Below are 9,548 nucleotides of genomic sequence, written 5' to 3'. Positions count from 1 at the left end.
GCATCAACTTTCCTACAGCTCAAATGAACCCGCCAATCGAACCAGCCAATGAAAGGTCAAGCGGTTATGTCCAATTTAACAATCAACAACGCAGGAAAAATGTGCTGACACCAAAATTCGAACTCGGGCCCTCCTGATTCCTCTTTTTCGATTTTCTTCGTGACTTTTTACCTGTTTGTGTCGTCCATGTTTGTAGCCTGTCGCGGATAATTCTCGTTGTTTACATCGCGTACATTAACTAAGTATATCTTTCAAAACATGAGAATATATGCGAACAACATATCGGTTAGAGTAACTCGCAGACTTGGGTGACTGAAGATGCTGGTATTGTGTGTTTTGCACAACTGTAAAACGAACATGAGAGAACTGCTACAGCTTCACAGCTACAGCTGAACTCCTATATCTGGCTAACCTTTTCAGTGACTTTCATCTTTCATTGTAAAACGAATTTCAGAGTTGGGGGTCCTGACGCAGACACAAACAATTTCAAACTATAGTAATGCGCATTAGCGACGTCCTGTCAAGATGATTGATGCTGAAGAAGAAAGTATTTGTCTCACCTGTTTGTCTCATAATCCGTGCTGTATGAACGATGTCACCATCCGTCAAATGTGGGCACACTCCGTGAGCGAAGCGAGTACAGTGTTTGACGAGTTTACAAAGGGAAAATTGACAAATGGTTAAAACTGTGTGCTAGTCCTGGCGGTGTAGAGTTATAACTGGAAGCGCTAAGATAGATACACATATATCCATAAGAGATTATTCAAGCGGCGACTGCGGCGTGCTAGCGTTTTGCCGCTGAACGGCTGCGTGTTCGTGTCGACGTACGCGTTTAAAGGTACTGTAAAGCAGTAGACAAGCATGATATGCCGGTGATGTGACTAGAGACTTTGTTGCTTCTAAATACCATATGCGGAACCATACGACCGACAGCGCGCTATAAATATTTTTAATTTGCCATGAAAAATGCGGCGTAGTGGAGCGGTGCGACGCCTGGTGTCAAACAACCCTTGTACAGCGGGCAACACTGAAAATTGGTATTACACACTATTACATCGGAACTTCGTTATTTTAGTAACCATATTATTAGTTTCCCTGTTTACCTATGCATTCTGAAACCCCTGTTAACAGTGTTTTTTGCGAAGTAACCCAGCGCAGGCCGCTGTTCGATGGAGGCTCTCCCTACTTCTCTTCTGCGCCTGCGCGCTCCTTCTGTTCGCGGCCTCTTTCGAACGAACAAACTCTCACTGTGAACCTCTGTGAACAAACAAGTCCCGACGCTGTCTGGCTTCTTGAACGTCTGACACATTTTTTTTCAACGGCTCAGCATTTCATTTTAGTTCGCTTATCCGTTTATCCTCAGATGTGGATCGTTGTGTGAATCGTTGTGGAGGGACTTTTATGGTGGATTGTGGTGGATTGTTATGTCGGGCCCAGTGTTATACGCATGCAATGTGGTTGCCGCCGTATGTGGCAGGAGTACGGAATCATTTCGAATACCTAGTACAGTGTTGCCCGTAATCTTTAATTGTAATTTTCTAATTAACTGCACCGTCGAATTGAATTAAACTTGCGCCGTTTTTGTCATGGTGGCTTGGACTATCGAATAGCCACACCAAATGACATTTGATCGGTGCTGGTTTACAGTACCTTTAACTTTGCGCATCAAGTTACGAAGTATTATCAGCGTCAGCAAATGATGCATCGACCTTCCATAATAATTTATTCAGCACGGCACGAACGAGATTCCACAATTCTGCTCGGCAACCCATCTACGCAGCGGGAACCTCGATACAAAGCGCGAGAGATCATCTTCTGTGTCCGGCGGTTGGTTCCTCCTAGAGATGGGACGAATCCAGAATTTTACGAATCCGATTCCGGATCCGAATCCAAGGAAGGTTCTGCGAATCCACGAATCTTACGAATCTCGAATCTTTCGAATCCTTTCTTTAAACAGAGCTTAAAAAGCCAGAAAAAAAAAACTTCTCCTGAAAAGTGTTTTGAGATAGAATATGAAACATTTGTTTCATGAAAAACAAATCAAATAATAGTGCAGTTTCAGGAGAAAATATACCCATATAATTCTTCTTAAACGTAATTTATTTAGCGTGTTGTTCAACGACTACAAGAAATACGTAAGTTCTCGAGTCTGAATTATTTCCATAAAACTAAGCAATTATCTAAAAACAAAACCATGTTACTTTTAAACTTGTAATGTAACAGTTCCTGTCTAAACTCTTTCAGTCTAGAGCAATGTAAACAAACAAACAAGAGAACACACGCCGGTCAATGAGGCTTTCGGCGGGCTTGTCCTGAGGCGTCAATTTGAAAAAGAAAACAAAAGTGATTGGTGGTTTCGAAAAATTCGATTCGCCGTTTCGGGCACTGGGATTCGGATTCCCGAATCTCGAATTCTTGCCTAGGATTTGAGGATTCGTGGATTCGATTGGCACATCCCTAGTTCCTCCGCAGGGATTCTGTGTGACATTTTGACCGTTTTCTGGGTGAGGGATCTGCTTCACTCTCGTCGGCTCTTGCTGCACGTTTGTTCAAATTGCATGCAAAGTATGACGTTGTCTGGACTGAAATTTTCGCACTTGTGAATATTATCGGCCATGTGACACACTCACACCAAAGTTTCCGTTTGCATGCCGCTGCATGCGACAGTCTCAGTACACAACAACAATCTTCAACATCAGGAATCAACATCTGTACTCAACTTTATTTCAAACACTTTGTCCGTCACCAAAATGCATTTTCACAACAAAATTTGTATTTATGCTGGTTGCGTCGCTTCCAGAGCCATAGAGGGTGCATGCTTTAATAGGAAGTCGCAGGAATACGTTGTTACGGTATCTGATCACTACAGAACTCCTAACGTAGAGAGAGAAAAAAAAAAGCAAAACTGTAAATGAGCTAAAACAAGAACGGCTACCGCTATTGTTAAAAATCGGACACTGCATGTAATAGTCCGCTAAATTGTGTGTAATTGTGTGTAATTGAGATTGTGCGCAATATTGTGATTTTTCCGCACATTTCCGCATTTTTCCGCATTTTTTAATAGCAAATGGCATTACTCATTCGACCTTTATGCAACGCATACTGGAATCTTCGAGATGCGTCCCCCGTTTTTGCGCGGGCAGTTATGGCGCGAATTTTTTTCTCTTTCTCGGAGGCACGATGCCGGCGCAGATGATCTCAATGTGCATAAAAGTGCAATTTGTACTTAGCGCTTTAGTCAGATTACATCTTTACTGGCTGCATCCGCTTCCCTGTGCTTACATCAACAATGTTTCGAACTGCGGAAAAATCACTTCCACAACGGTAACCAAACCTGTAACCAGGCGCCGACTACGTGGGAACTAGAGGTCCTCAGCCCCCCCCCCCCCCCCCCCCAGAACTTTCAAATGGAGGGCCTGGCCCCTTCCGAGAAGTCTACCCCGCTGACAGTCAAGATGAACGTTATCAGGGATGCACAACAAATCGTATGCTTCATTCGAGTGAACATAAAAAAAAAAAAAGCCTCATGAAACGGAATCTCATATACCCCGCTTGACCACTACGGATGAAGCAGGGGCTGTGCTTATCATCGATATACGATTCATGGCTTTATTCGGTCAAACCCATATTTTGTCTTGATTTGTCCTTTACGGTCCATTTGTCCAGGATTTTTTTCTTGGGGTATAGAGCTCCGACTTTGGTCAACGTGCTATACACATGCACTATCTAAGGCCAATTGAAGCGCTATATATTCACAGAAAATTAGGGGTACCAGGCCATGCCCCCTTCGCTTAATTCCAAGACTGATTCGTGTATGAACCAATTCAGAAATGTGCAAATCAACCCGGTGTAGCATTATTCCTTGATACAGTAGTTTTAGTTTATTTTTCCTGACACGCGTCCGCTTCTTAAATGCATACTTTTTATTATGCTACCTAAATTAGAAAATATATTTTCTTATAACACCTTATGGAATGTGATGTATTCCTGAAACTTGCCTTTCGCTTTCCTTTCTCTTCAGCGCGTGACGGACTCAGACGGTGCAAACCTTCACCTACGAATACGATTATAGCGACGTTCATTGTATGACAGAGTTGTTTCTCGATGTAAAGAGTTCTCTTTTCTTTTGTCCTGACAGTGTTGGAATTTGTACGAGTTTATCTTCAGAGTTGGTTTGGATAACTTCACCTAACCCAACCTAACCCAGCCTATACCTAAATCGCCACGAGAAATCGCTAACGTGCTATGGGCATTTGTGAGAGAGATTTCCCACTGGCATCTTTGTCTTCTTTCTCATACTTTTTACTCCGTTTTTGCCAATGCACTCCTCGCTGCTATAATCGTTGCTGTCATCTTTTGCTGAAGGTGCCAATACCATTCCTGTTTCATTGCTGCTGAAAGCTGAAGTTCCAGTTTGCCATAATAACTGGACGGTCTATAGAGCAGTCGCAATATTATTCCCAGGCATTCATGTTTTCACCCTGTACACTTGTAAAATCCGCAGGAAAAAAAAATATAATGTTTTTTTTTTTCTCCGAAAGGAGGAAGAAACCTCCGTGCGCCGATCCTCCGTTTCCTCCGTGCGCCGATCAGGCCAGCCGAACCGGTGGCAGCGGCGCACCGATTCGGCGGCCGTTAGGGACAGCAAGACCAACGGCTCTCATTGGTCGCTCATCTGTGGCGGCGGCGGCAAATGCAGGAGAGGAGGTAGAAAAACATGACTTTCCTCCTCCCATCAATTCTCTCGCCATCTCCATCTGGCGCGAAACGGGAAACTCTCTGAAACCGAAACCATATGGGGGAGCATTAAGTTGGACGCGGAAGCGGCAGACGCGTCCGAGATGGCACCGCCGCGCGTTATAGCTTGCTCCTGCGATAAAACATTTGCCAGGTTCTGTCATCTGAAAAGTCACCAAGAACGTATTTATAAGATTGTCAACGTGAACACTTCAAGGAAGAGTAATTTTGTATGTGCGGAGAGTCCAGAGAAGAGTTTCCCCACTCGCGTAAGTCTCCTACAGCACCACGTCTCCAAGCACGGGTTTGTCCCACAGACTGAACATCACAAGTTCACTTCACTCGAAGGTACGTGTTTACACTTTTCTATTGCATGGTGCAGATGCACACTAGAACTCTATAGGAGTATATAATATAAACAAGTACGTACGATAAACATGAAAACAAAACATGTATTTTTTAGTCTGTGTTTTTGACTAGAAAAGGTGTAGAACAATATCGTTCTGGGGATCGAGGGCCCCTGGCTTTCACCGGACGTTTTGCTCGGCTAGAATCCGATACGTGCCTTTATATCGACGGTGTGCACGACCTCCTTCGCGTAAGCGCGAGTTGCGAGATGCCTTTCCAACATCTTTATCATATGTCGGACCACCATGCATACGTAAAGGGCTGATCCTGAGGCTGTTTCCGCTATACCCATATGGGCTCGCAATCTGGAGTCAAGGCCGCCTAGGGTGCCGCGGGGTCACGGAAAAACGGCAGTAGGACTTTAGCACATGATCCTTCTAAAGTGCAAGTGAGCGTGAAGCTAACGCAGTATCTACTGAAGAAGTGAAGTATATATATATATATATATATATACAGGGTGTCCCACCGAAAGAGGGCCAGGGGCTAAAAAAAAACGGAGTGCTTTACACAAATGCAACCAACTGTACGTGCTTGGCAGTTGTGTGGTCTATCCAAATTTCTTTTTCATCGCCCCTTGTCAATTAATTAGCGGTAATTAATTTTCCAACTTTTTAGTCATCGGTTTTAGCTCTCAGATGTCAATGGGGAGGTTGTAGTAGATGTCGAAAGAGACACAACTGAAGTGGTTCGAGGTCGCTATGGCTTGTGGTTTCGTTTTTTCCCGAGCTTAAAAGTCCGGCAATCCGGCACCCGCGCGCGACGATTCCAGCGCCCTCCGGCGTACATTGACTTTGATATTAGCACTTGGAGACCATCCTTGGGCCACTTCACACAAGCGGAAGATATTTCACCTGTTTCACGGCACACTTATCAGAGTGCACTGCAATCGTCGCACGCGGGCGCCGAATTATGGGAAGCGCTCTGTGGTGCGCGCGGCTTCAGAAACCAATTTTTAAACCCGGGAAAAAACTAAACCACAAGCCATAGCAACCTCGAACCACTTCAGTTGCGTCTTTTTCGACATGTACTACAACTTCCTCATTTACATCTGAGAGCTAAAACCGATAATTAAAAAGTTGGAAAATTAATTACCGCTAATTAATTGACAAAGGGAGATGATTAACTCCGTACCCTTTAGTAAAGGGTAAAAAATCGCAATATTTTGCCCTCTATTTCAGAAGCTACCAGATACCCTCTGAGCGACCCCTTTTATAAGTGTTACAAGGAAACCCACTAATTAGAGGTTACGGCCTTCAATCCAGCACCTGCCCGTAAAGGTTACGCCAACGTGCGGCTTTTTATACAGGATGTTCATTTTTATTCGCAACAGAGTAGCGCTCATTTGGCAGGTGGGGTATGTGAATTTTTGCTAATTAGTCGATCCGTAGTTACAAACACATGCGTCAGGAAATGTCGGAAATGTTTGTAACTACGGATGGGTTAATTTGCGAAAATCAACATAACCCATCTGTCAAATGAGCGCTGGTGTGATGCGAATAAAAACAAACACCCTGCGCGTGGGATATCGACAGACATTTACAGAACACACCAAGGTACCAAAATGAACCAGCAGAAAAGGGGATCTTGAACATATGTATATTACAAAAACAGAAGTCTGTCGAGAGGTGACACATTGTGCACAAGTGCGATTCTGATGTGAGGAGAAACCATGGTCGCTTTACCATGTATGTGGAAAAAAGAACTATCTTCTAAGTGAGAAGCAATGCATAAAAGTGCAAGGAAGCTAGCGAGTCAAAACAACTGACCTATGTTTGCTAAGCTGAACACACCCAACGAAATGGAGAATTGCAGCAGAAAAAAATTTATTCCACATTCGTGTTGCAGAGGCGAGCGCAAATGGCAATACAGTATTACATAAAACGCACACAACCTTGAGGAATATGAGTGTACAGTAACGCAGGTGACACTACATTACTGCGTTATCAGCGTTGGAGGCGCTCTGGGACGAGTTTGTGAGGTACTGCATTGCGCTGGTGACGGTATGTGAACCTGCATGTGGGATCCTGGGAACAAAAGTTTGGGCAATGAGAGTAACATTTACGGAACCATTCAAATTCGTACAAAGCACAAGGTACAAATCAGCATAAATGCGGGAAGGCGTTCACTCCGCGATTGAGTCTTAGAATATCGTAAGAATACAACAAGTAGGAAGCTGCGAATTATATATCTCGATGCATATATCCGCAGCTCGCAAAATGCACGCCGGTGTATTGACTTGGCGACCAAGTAAGAGCAGAAAAGTAGCAAGCGTAAGTGGCGTTCATATGCAGGGCCGCAAAACGCTTGCCATAATCACAACAAACATGCGCTAAGAGCTCTTGCTATCAAAATAACGCACGTACCTAGCACAAAATGTACACTTACCCAGTGTATGAAGTGTGTGAATTAGGGCTGCGGTGGTGACGTTCGTTTTCGGTTATATATTCTTTGCAATCTTCGCACTCACTACACTTTCCCCTCAGAACACCGAAAATATACTTGTTTGCTAGCGACATCTAGCTTTTCCGGTGTTCCTGACGATACTATGATAAACGCGAGGAAAACCACTGATTAAAACAGATTACACTTGTTAACGAACGGACGACGAGCGTTAAGCGTTTCAAGGAAACCGCTCTCAGTGTGGATAGACCTAGACCAGGCTCGGCTACGCAGCGAAATCGGAAATCTTGGTGGTTGCGGCATTGACAATTGTTTTCCACCCTTTAAAAAGAAACATACTATCTGTATTTCAGACTGCGAACTTATAATCTGTGTTCATACAGCATTGATAACATGTAGTTGACGTATAGGTGACGCTGAAACAGATAAAAAATAACAGCGTAGATTCGCAACTGTCGTCTCGAATGGGAGGCTGAAACGCGGCATTATGCTGAAAAACAAAAGGAAAACAAACGATAAGAAACTAACAAAGAGATTATCGTTGGAGATTTCGCTTAGAAGTTACAGTGTCGGAGTAGAGGGTACATTTATAAGTTACAACAAGATGTTTTTGTTTTTTCCTAGATGTAACTTCTATTCGTGTTGTAAAGACATGACTTTGGTCGCTTTTAACCTCTAAATATACGTTACAGTGGTGTAACCTATAAGAAATCTCGAAATCTACGTCTATACAGAAGTTACATGTTTCTAAAAGTTACAATAAAAGGTACGGGTTTAAGAGTGTATTTTGGCAAACATAGCTAAAAGTGGCAGGACTTATTTATGTATTTATTTATTTATTTCAGCACACTGTTGGTCCCAACGGGACCATCACAGGTACGAGCAAGATCATACACACAACACATCAAGCAAAATACATCATACACAATGATCAATATAGAAAGAAAGAGATGAGCAGCATTAAGCACAAAACAGCTAATAGTGAGATGAGGTCCTACGTCATATTAATTAATAAATTGGGAATTGATTTGAACATCATGTAACAACCGTCTAATATAGCAGGCTACTTACTTGAGGGCAGCTGTGAACGTATCGACACGTTAGTAGCGACGTAACGTAACGACACGGGCGTTAGTAATATCGGAGCTAAGGCTGTTCCACTCCAATATCGTTCTAGGGAAGAAGGAGTATTTGAATGTTTGATTATTAAAGGAAAAGGGGCTTGAAGGACAAGGAATGATTACCTCGCAGCTGTCTCGTATGGTGCAGTGTAAGGTACCTTTCTTTGTCAATCTTGAGTTGTTTACTAATCAATAGAAAAATCTGAGTCGATTTAGTAGTCGTCTGTCGGAAAGTGTGGTAAAATCAGCTGCTGCATATAACTCGACCAATGAATCGGTACGACAATATCTATTAAAAATGAAACGCAAAGCTTTTCTTTGGATACCTTCAAGCTTTGATGAGAGGCTGTTCAGAAGATTTTAATTTAGTAAACGAAGACTTACTAGATGACAAGTGCCGGGGAGGACCATCGTGAAGCAGGTGGAGGCCGGAAAGTCAGGTTACTGTGGTCTCCCTGCGGGTCCCCGGTGGAACAATGGTCCCGGTGCGCCTTGCCTGCTAGAGGCTGGTTCGCTACTGGTTTACCGAAAAATTTAGGATGTTGAGTGGCCGAATTACGCCGAACATGGTGTTCGTTGTTCGGGTCACCAAATGTAGAGGAGGTGGTATTCATCTACACGAGTCCTGACCGGCGATGATGGGATGTCCCAGCGGAAAGATGTGCGTGGCCTCACGCTAGGACGGTGCCGGCAGAACTGGCTGCCAGGCGCAGTGGCGCGCGCCAGCAGAGGCACGTCGTTGTCATCGTCGTCCACGGGCCGCCACACAAGTAACTCCAGAACCTGCTAGGTGCTGAGCGCAAGAATTGCAAAATGGTGAAATTGTAGAAGGTGTATTTGGCAGTTTTTACCTTGGTCTTTAGTTCAAGATTGAGAACACGT

The 9,548-nt window shown here is 43.8% G+C and overlaps 1 long non-coding RNA gene across 1 annotated transcript; it reads right to left on the bottom strand.

Annotated features, from left to right (window-relative positions):
• Positions 1–6,949: 6,949 nt before the first annotated feature.
• Positions 6,950–9,340, bottom strand: LOC135386923 (uncharacterized). The gene is made up of 2 exons (XR_010420715.1): positions 9,051–9,340; positions 6,950–8,851 (listed from the first exon to the last, which is right to left on the bottom strand). It is a non-coding gene; the product is annotated as an uncharacterized LOC135386923 (long non-coding RNA).
• Between the last annotated feature and the right edge of the window lie 208 nt (positions 9,341–9,548).

This window comes from Ornithodoros turicata, chromosome 3 (assembly GCF_037126465.1).
Source record: "Ornithodoros turicata isolate Travis chromosome 3, ASM3712646v1, whole genome shotgun sequence".
Classification (NCBI taxonomy): Eukaryota; Metazoa; Arthropoda; class Arachnida; order Ixodida; family Argasidae; genus Ornithodoros; species Ornithodoros turicata.
Note: the sequence above shows the minus strand (reverse complement) of the source record. Positions and strands in the feature narration are given on the sequence as shown.